This window comes from Aethina tumida, chromosome 1, assembly GCF_024364675.1.
Source record: "Aethina tumida isolate Nest 87 chromosome 1, icAetTumi1.1, whole genome shotgun sequence".
Classification (NCBI taxonomy): domain Eukaryota; kingdom Metazoa; phylum Arthropoda; class Insecta; order Coleoptera; family Nitidulidae; genus Aethina; species Aethina tumida.
In genome coordinates this window covers 49,319,379-49,329,978 of record NC_065435.1, presented here as the reverse complement: position 1 = coordinate 49,329,978, position 10,600 = coordinate 49,319,379, and the positions used below count along the sequence as shown (strand labels likewise).

Genomic DNA, 10,600 nt, shown 5'->3' with positions numbered 1-10,600 from the left:
TTTCAATGTTAAACCTGAAATAAAGGAATAAAGATTTAATTAAGTTCCATCAAGTAAAACAAATTTACGCAATTATGGCCTTTACCAAGGAGTTTATTATTAAACATTAATATCAAACACAGACAAGTACTTTAATTTCATGTTCATTGTTGGAATTTCGTATGAAAAAATTATTTTAATTGAGTTTTATCTAGGTTCTCCACCACTGAATAATAAATATAGTGCAAAGATATTCGATACCTACCTGTTTGTCTACTGAATGTAGTATGAGGGTACCTCTATGTCTGCATCTCACTGAAAAAAAAAAAATAATTATAAGGATGGTCTGGCCTATTCTTTTTTATTATTTATTGCAAAAGAGGATCCAACCGGAGAAAACGCCCGGGGTAAGACGGCCGTCAGTTTATTTATTCTCCTGTAAATTTTTCGGTCATAATAGAAAATCGTCGGAACCGGGGAAACTTGTACGGACAAGTAATATATATTTATTTTGTTCAATAAGCCGCACCAAAAAACCGCACATTGATAATTATCCGATGTAATATAATATTTATACATAGAACAAAATAAAGGAAGCAGCGGTTGCCTCTTTGGAATTTTTTATAATAAAACGAAACGTGAATTTTAAAATACTTCCATTTCTTAGACACTGAAGCTGTCGGATTCGGATTCATAAAAATTTATTAAAGTATTAAAAATGTACTACTTGAATTGGATGCCAGTACCTATAATGTTTATTATTTTTCCTGTTATTGTTGCGTCCACTACTTTACTTTTTTAATTTTCAATGACAAAATTATAATTACTTTCTATTTCATAGTTTTCAATGTTCTCTTTCAATTTAAATCGATTATTTATTAGCAGTCTTTTGGTTATTATAATTACTTAGTCACTGATCGTAATGAAACTCTAAGAAATATTGTAATTCAGCATTACCAAGACCTAGAAAAATGAGAAGAGATGACTAAATAATTTATGGCTAAATAAGTCAATCGTTTCCAATATTAAAAAATTTTGATAAATAGCTCGGAAAATGGTCGAGTCTATGCCATGGAGATGGACAAAATTACAAAACAAAATTGATATTGTACAAAGTTTTAATATTAAATTAAATAACACAGATTTAATAATCAGTAAGAATCTCTTTCAAAATTGAAGTTGCTGTATTTATGTCCAACTCAGAATTCAGAAATTACATTAAATAAAATAGTTGGCTACAATATTTAACAATTTGAAAAGTTTCTATAATAATGACTTTGTCACAATTTGCTTTATTCAGTAATTTATACTAAGAGAGTACGAGGAAGAAATAATTGAAGACAATTTGAGATTGATAGAGATAGAATAGTGGGCCTGCATCAAGTAGGAAATTTCGTTTCGAGAAATAGCACGGCGTTTGAACAAAAATGTGAGTATTGTAAGAGGATATTGACAGTCATGAAGTGAAGAGGACAGAAGAGCTTGAGCAGGAGGTTCCGTCGTCGTTTTAGATTATTGACCCTAAGGGACAGCATGAGTTCAACGTGGGTGATTGCTGATGATTTTTTTGCCGATAAAGCCTACTTTCATATTAACAATCAATAAACAGGTAAACAGATCAATACCAATTGGTATTCGATCTGTTTACCTCCGTATAAGGTCTTTTGGCCTACGGACTTTATGCCCTTTTTTGGACTTACCTCTAACCTCAGACACCAATGTAGTGACTGGTGTATGTAACGTCAACAGTGGGATGAGGAATGGAATCACATTGTGTTTAGTGATGAATCACGCTTTTGCTTGTGTATGTCTGATGGTCATGCGTTAATAAAGTGACGACATACAGAAAGATTTGATCCTCGCATTGCTGGGGAGAGTCATATTCATAAAACTATGGGTTTAACGGTATAGGGTGCTATTGCTTATGGTAGCAGGTCACCTTCCGTTTTCATTAGTGGCAATATGACGTCCCGGCGATATGTGGATGACGTTTTGGAACCTTAATTTCTTCCTTAAATAAGAAGAGATCTCGGACTTTCAGCAAGATAATGCCCGTCCACACATTGGCAGGAATATATTAAACTTTTTAGAAGCCTCCCATGTGAATTTACTGCCTTGGCCAGATCTTCAGACCTTTCCCCAATCGAACATGTGTGGGATATGATGAGACAACACTAAGGAATTTACAGCGTCCTCCACGGACTCTTAATGAACTAAAACGTCAGATTCGGTTCGCCTGTGATGAGATACAACAAGACAAAACAGGAAAATGTCGATAATCTCATTAAATCGATATCACGAGTGTTTTAATCAAAGAGAGGGTACGACACATTATTAGCTTCTAACAATTTATGCTTTAATCTTTTTGTTCAATTTTTTAATCAATTATTAGTCTGTAAGGTTAATACTTTTCTAAAAAAAAATTATAATAAATCAATTATATCTAGTCGTTGCTTTTTTTTGCACGCAGTATATATGTTAATTGAAGAAAAATATATATGAAACGCAAATATTGACGACGAATAAAAAGGTAAAAAATTCATCTATTTTCAAATCAATGCAGGAGTAATTTTTATAATTTCCGTTTCAGTGGTGTCGCATAATACGTTTTTTAATTAGCCTAATGAATTCTCTGTATTACGTCTCAATGATTATTAAATAACATGCTAATTAATAATTATGGGCCGATGTTTTAATTAACAATTCCTCTCCGGTACATAGATCGAGTGCAGTTGCAAAAACAGCCAGAAAATGTATTTAATTTACTCCCATATTCAACTGTCAATTGCAGCGCATTCCTGTATAGAGCGTAATCACATTATGATTACAAAAAAATCTACAGGGTGTGTCATCAACTTGGACAGTTGTTCATTAGTATTTTTATGGCCTTACCAGGAATACTTTTTAACTATAAACCATTTTAATGGACCGCTTGGTAATATTAAAGAACGGGAGGTTTTGACGTTTTTTCTCAAAATATTGTTGGCTTCATGCTCGAAGTAATAAACAAAATAAGTGGTTTTATTCCTGTAATTACCAAAAAGCCTGATTATCTGTAGACTGTGACCGGCACAGGTCAGGTGGGACCGAAAAATGCTGCAATATAAAACATTATCTTTTAAATCGTCTCTTTTGTACGGGTTGTTAAACTTTTTTTAAGTTATATGTGCCTAAATTACTTTCTCATCACACTGATAAGCGACATTCCTTCATGATTGTAGACGGCGGACTTTCCTTTTAGACAGTAGCCCTAAATCAAATGGGAATTCTTCAATTGTTTTCGCTCATAAACTCGCATAGGTATTTAATATGAAAAATATGTGAATCGTCAAAATAAGCGAATTTCGGTTTTCTAGGGGTGCCAGACGAATTCCAAAACAAATAACCAATTTTAAAGTTGAGCGAGTAATGAAATTAGAATCCACATGTAAATAAAAAACGCGGTATTACGAATCAAGGTGAATCGAATATTATTTATGTGAACGGGCCTTAAGGAAATTCAACCCCACATGTTGAGTTCAATTTGGTGGTCCCCCTGCGTATCCAGGGTAACGCACGGGGATACATAATAGGCAGATTCCTTGCAGAAATCTATACAGGATGAATATCTCGTGTTTTAACTTTAGTTTTATTGGACTTCGGGTTTATTAACTAAGTTACACTGACACACCGTTGGTTATTTTTATGGACTAATAAAAAAAAGGAGTCGACGGTTTTTAAGGCGAACACAAAGTTTTAATTCGATCGGAAGCGGGCATTTTTATAATCCCCGTTTTTAATTTGTTTTTGAAAGTTGATTATGTTTGTAACAGTCACTTAAGCTATTAGTAAAACTTGTAATCGGAAAGTCCATCCCAAGCGAATAAACGATTAAATATTCCGCAAAATATTTACGTCCGACAAAAAGTTAAAGTTTCCGGTCCGCGACCAAAGTTAAAAATTATTAACGCCGTTAACATTGAAGATATTGACTATTTTTAGCACTGCAATATTGCATTGCCCGTATAAAATTGGTTGTGTATAATTAGGTTACCACGATTACAAGGTTTATATGTCAGTGCTTTTTATAGAAGACTATTTATTAATTATTACCACCATGCTGCTATTAAATAATTTTATTCCAGGTTACTCATATTTCAATTCACATTTTAGTTTATAAAAATAACATTATTATTATTATTAACGATTATTTTGGTCACGTCATATCTTATGGAAAATTGAAAAATTGGACAGGTGCTCATGTTCACAAAAATTCATAACATTATTAATGTTACAATCAATTTACAGAGAAATGCTAATATATAAAATAAAAATAGAATCTTTAGTAATACCCACATATTCAAACATTTTTTTGAATTTTGATTTTAGTATTTTTTTAACGAGATATCAGCAAAAGATGTTTGAAATTAAATTCCACGACTAATTAATTAACACTAATTAATAACCACAATTCATCTAAATTTGACGGTTTTAGGTGTTTTAATCGAGACTTCTTGGCGTTCTATAAGTTTTCAATTGGATTTAGATTCAGACTTTGACTAATCGAAAACCTTTTAAAAAAGTACTGGACGTATGCTTGACGTATGCTGGATCATTATCATGCATAAAAATACTTCTAACACGTAAATTATCGTTAGTAAATGGCACTATTACATCTCTCATAATATCTGTGTACATGAAATACTCCATTTTACAAATAATTTTCTATAATGGTCATATACCATGCCAATAAAAGAATGCCAAACCAAAAAGTTTTTCCCTTATGTATCAAAGTACCTGTAGTGTATCTAGGGTCCAAACTTTTATTTGGAAGACGATGTACGTAGTGTTTACCATCTGATGCTATTCTATTGAACTGATTCTTCAATCCAAAGTACTCTTTACCAAAATTCTGGAGGATAATTAATATATTTTTCTCCAAAAAACTATTCTTTTTTGATACCATGGTTTCTTTACTGAAATATATCCTTGCAAGTTTTATTCATTCAGTCTGATTGTACAGACACACTAATATTGTGTGACTCAATTAATTTATCCAATGTAATGGAAAACTGTACTGATAAATTTCTTCAAAAAAACTATTTTTAGTTGGACCAACTTCACTGAGACAATGGTTGTATATGTGTAGTTTTTAAGATGTGTAATAAAAAGAGCAAACAAAAATTACAGAATATGGAAATATATTTTTTATACTGCCTGGACAAAATTTAACTTAAATCCTTTTAAGAAATGTTCCATTTTATATTTTATACTATTTTTCTGGTGACCACCTAATAATCCAATTTTTCTAAATTAAACAATATGTTATACCAGTTTTATATGTATGTATTCATGAATAGTTTACAAAAAATCTACTTGTATTTTAATAATGTGATGATTACATTTACATAGTTTTAATTAAATAATGTACTAGATAATTTATTATGTAAATTAGATGCCACGGTTGCTGATAAAACTTTGTCTAATTGTAAAATTAAGTAAAACCAGCACAATCATAAAACGAATGACCTAATACGACTTTTAAATTATTTAATTGCCGAGTAATTTGTTGACCAAATATAGGAATTCTCGTACATTTGCTGCAGGTGTGAATTTTTATTGAAATTCGAAGGTGACTCTTACAGCTTGTCACATACTTGTTTCAGTTCCATATGCCTGAATTCCTTAAATACTTCCACTTCTGTTTTACATTCTTCACTCACAACAGGTATAAGAGATGTTGAACAAACCCCATAATTTTAATTGTTCAATTCGTGAACGTCAAAATCGACGAGCGCAGATGAATGAGCGGGATGGAATCCGGTGTGTGGCTGTTGGGTTTTCAATTTTGCGAATGGCGTTCGGCCGGTGCATTGTAATTTTAGTTTCGCCGCGATAACTTCTGCGATCTTTGAAAGCTCGCGTGAAAAAATGCGGTTTCGAAACGTTCGACCTTCTGCGACATTAAATATTAAAAGCGTATCAAGTGAACTTGAACATTTATTGTTAAATTTTACTGCTGAAACAATATGGCACGTTGTGCGGCATTTATAAGTGTGGGCCGGCCGGGTTGGTGGACGGCTGGGGCCGTTGTAATGCAGATGCACGAAAGATGTTGTCACGCGTATCAGCTTCTTAGTGTTTTGAATATGTAATGTCGGCAGCGAAACAAGCTTTGATGTGTGCTTGTTTTGCTTAATTATCTGTTAGGGCTATTAAGACTACTTACGTAAGGACTTTGATACAATTAACTCGTGACCTATTGAAAAGAAATGTAGATTATCAGTTAATTATCGTCCACGATATTTTCTGGCCGCCCTCAATTACACTACGTTACTTTGATAGCCCGAAACGACATATTCCAGTTAACCCCTTCCTGGTACAAGTGTATCTATGTAAACTATCTACACCGCTGTTTTATGAACTAATTAAGATAATCTGGAATAATATTTCAGTCACCTATAAATATTAATTATTAACATAACTTTTACACCCGCCCAAGTTGTTATAGAAACTTTGAACCTGGTATTGTGGCATGCTCAACTTTAATTATTAAAACAGTTATAAAAAATATAGCAAGAAATATGAGATCGTATCTAATTTAAAACACTGCGCAATTTCAATTGGATTTTAGCACGGATTTTCATAATGCCATGAACAAATACCATTTGCATTTAGCGTTCCAACGGCGACAACTGTGCACCGACGTAATTGATAATTAAAAAAAAAGAAACGGTAAAAATCATTTTGTATGAATTTTGTTAATACGAAATGGGGTGGGAACGGTTCACGGTCTACAAGTCCATTCATTATTCTTGCGCAGGGCCGGATACAAACCGATTTATGGCATTACCCTCTTGAATATTTTTTAAATGAGGCAATTCATACATAAAAACCAGAAAAAAAATAAACGAATCGTTTATGAAACGTTAATATTCATACTAAACATTAAGAGCCCTTCGAATTTAGCCATGTAAAAATTTTGTAGTCCTGTTACTGAAATGCGAGGATGTAATTGCAGATGAGGGAATTTAATAATTAATCCGTTACAAATTGACTATGTACGCAAAAAATCCTGTAAATTAAAAGAGTACGTTCGAATATTTTACGAGATGATTTAATAACAGATTTTCGAATATTAATTGACAAATACCGTACATATTTTATGCCTGTATTGCAAACTAATAACAAAAATTTTAAATGAAAAACCAATACGAACTGGGCACTGAAAACATTATGAAATCGGGATTTTGTCCGACCCTGTGAACCATTGTCGTCTGATGCAATTTTTGGGTTGCAATTTTATGCAAGGAGGTCTCGTTAAATTACACTTAAAACACAATAAAATTCGGATTAATCACAACATACGATCGCTACTTTTGCATGTCTGACTACTTTAATTATGTTTTCCGGTTTTATCCAAAATATATCTTTAATTATAGTTTCTTTTTTTTCAGTCGACAGTTCGAATTTATAAAACAACATGTAAACAACGGGCTAATTCCATTAAATTACTTTATACCGCTGTTACATTTGTTATTTTGCATTGTTCTCTGTAATAATGTGGAAGTCCGATACAATCGATAGCCTAAATCTGGAAATTTAAATAAATTGCGGCCACGCAAAAATGGCTAAATCGGAAAATTACCCACTTTTGCCAGTTTCAATTCGTGTAATGTTTACGCAATGAACGGTTTAATGTGACAATTTCTAACGCCGAAATTGCGTAGACAATTTAAAAATATGTAATAATAATAAAGAACACTAAATTCTTTCTTTACGACTATTCTCAGCTGCTGCATGTCTCCCTAAAATATGCTGTTATCTTTCATCAAAAATGTGCTTTTTTATATCGCTGTCTCGTTGCTGAAAGACAAAATTCAGAGTGAACAATATTATAAATATGGTGCCTTTTTGGCTTCAAATTAATAACATACAGGAGTCGTCATTATGATGGTAACTTTAAAATGTTAAATATTTTATCCATACCGCTTTTATTTTACGTGAACTATTAAAATCATATTCATTGTTGGTGTTTTGTACATTACTTATTCTACTTATTGCATATTCTTATTCTATAAAATGTTACATATATTTTTCTGAATTGATCTAAATACAGCCATTTTAATTTGGAAGGGTTAATTAATTTAACATTAACACTTCAATAATATCCTTTTTATTTTATAAAATGGTGTTATAGACTCCACCAGTTTCCGAATATACGGTAAGTCTATATTCCTTCAAGTTTCTTAATTTGGCTGAAGAGTTCATTTAAATTTGTAAAATATTTATATCGAATTTGGTTGTAAACGTGATCCCCCATATTCTTTACAGGGTTGATATTGGGACGGATAAGACAAAACATCGATGCTTTCTTTGATCATTCAACTAGTCCGTCACAATTTTGGATTTCTGTTTGGGATCGTTTTCATGATGAAACACATTTATTAGGAGCATCATTTCTTTAATATATGGAAGCAAATTGTTATTCAATATATAAAATAAATCAGTCTATATGTTCTAAGTGCCAGAAACACGGAAGCTTCTTCACAGTTTTAATTGAACCGACACTATGTTTCACTGTGAGAAAAATTACTCGCCCCCACTGTTCCCTTGTCCAGTGAATGTGATCCTATATAAATCAAAATTGGAGTCACTTTTTTAGTAGAAACTAGTTTTTTTTTTTGTAGGTCTGATGTCAAATGAATCCCCATCCACTAGGACTTCTCTTAGTCCATAAACTAATTTCGACAAGTCCTATGTCCTCCAGGTTGGTTTTAAATACAATTGACGACAATAATGGCTTGTTTTTTGACATTCGAATTATCCAGTTTTTTCAAACATAGATAATTTTACCACTTTGCCAGTTTTCATAAATTTTTAAAAAATACGGGAAACGATAGACTTATTCAGCTGTTTTTGTTTCTCTCGGACTTGGTAAAGCTAAATAATAATTTTACTTACAATTCCACTTCGACCAATGATTAAATAATTATTATAAGTAAAAGTCCATTAGTAAATAATCGAGTTAAATTCACAGAGAACAACAACATAAAGTCAAATGTTTGCTAAAAACAATTTAATTTTTTATCCTTTCGACTGCAATAAAAACTATTCTAACATGTTCTAAATATTAAAGTATTTTTCAGCTAAGTTCATACTTTGTAATTTATAATTATAAATAATAATTTATAATATATTAAAACACATTTCCAAAATTCCTGAGTAAAACCTGCGACATTTCTATAATTTTTGAGAAAAATCGACTAATAAATAGGTTATTTGTTAGTAATCTAACCTATTAAATAATCTGTCGATTCAACTGATGTATGAAAACCGACTATTCGATTGACTATTGAAATCAGTCATATGAAAAGTAACTTAAATGAACATTAGTCGTATTAACCATTGTCGACTATTCAATTGATTCCAGTTGACTGATCAGTGGGTTATTCAAATCAGTGGTTAGTCGGGTATTATTGAAATAAGTCGTCTATTTCCATCTATAATTCCTATTCAAATTGTAAATTTCAAACAGGGTGAAACAAAGTAGCGAATATGTTCATAAAAAGTATTTAAAATAATTATTCATACATTTACATAAATTGAATTAAAGTAGAAACTTAACAACGCTACATTCGGAAACAGAAATAAAACACAGAAAAATGTTATTTGCAGTTGTCAAGATTTTAAGATTAAAGTCAAATTTTAATGGATGTAAAAGTAATTGTAAGTGTGAAAAATACGACAGTGAATAAGCAAAGCAATTGCCATAACCGATGGTCATAAAAAGTAATTAAAGTCCTTTCAATAGTTGAAAACTCCATTTAAATATGATTCAGTACCAATCGTACATTATTTTTTCTTCATTACCAGCTGGTAATTATTATTTTATGATTTTATGTATAATTTACAGCCAATTTATATTTTATTACAGTTCCACGGCATCACAACTAAATTATGTCCTGACCTTAAGGCCGCGGAAGACCGACTCTGGGCAGTTAGATGACACATGCATTTGAACCGTTTCGATAACGTCCAGGACTTTATGGAATAATAAAACCGTACGAAGGTAATATATTGTGATGTATTAAAAACGTTGGGCAATTAATGACTAATGCGTTTCGCTTAAACAAAGTGAAGTGCACGTGTTCTTTTAACGCTCCATGCGTCAATGTTATTGGTATTTTTACACGTCTGTTCGAAACTATTTCACAATTAAAGAAGCCGGTTCGAAGGTTACAGATATGCAAATCCATTTCGCATGTGACAATCCAATTTGCATGTTTTTAAGAGAAACAGAAAGAGGTGGTGCAATTCGAAAAACAACTGAAAAAGAATCTACTGCCTACGCACAAAAGTTACAAAATCATGTTGGATGCATGTAAAAGGTAAAATTATTTAAGGATGCGCTCGAAACGGGGACAGAGGTGTACGCGTCTCGCACATGTAAATTTGCGGGGCTTAAACTCCTCCCTGACGGGATTTTTCTCCTACACCGTATCCGTCCTCGGGGAGGCGAGGACGCTCCCCGTATTTCCCTCAGGGCCGTGCCACGATGATCGCTCATGTTTTGTCAAATGTGCATGTGTATCTTTTATGCATTATGTATTAGTACTGTCTCTATTCCATATTTTTCTTT

The 10,600-nt window shown here is 32.2% G+C and overlaps 1 long non-coding RNA gene across 1 annotated transcript in view; it reads right to left on the bottom strand.

The window, feature by feature from the left end:
- Positions 1 to 249: 249 nt before the first annotated feature.
- Positions 250 to 10,600, bottom strand: part of LOC126264462 (uncharacterized) — a 131,311-nt gene continuing 120,960 nt past the window's right edge. The window contains exon 3 of the long non-coding RNA XR_007547169.1: positions 250 to 294. This is a non-coding gene — a long non-coding RNA (uncharacterized LOC126264462). The remainder of the gene's footprint in view (positions 295 to 10,600) is intronic.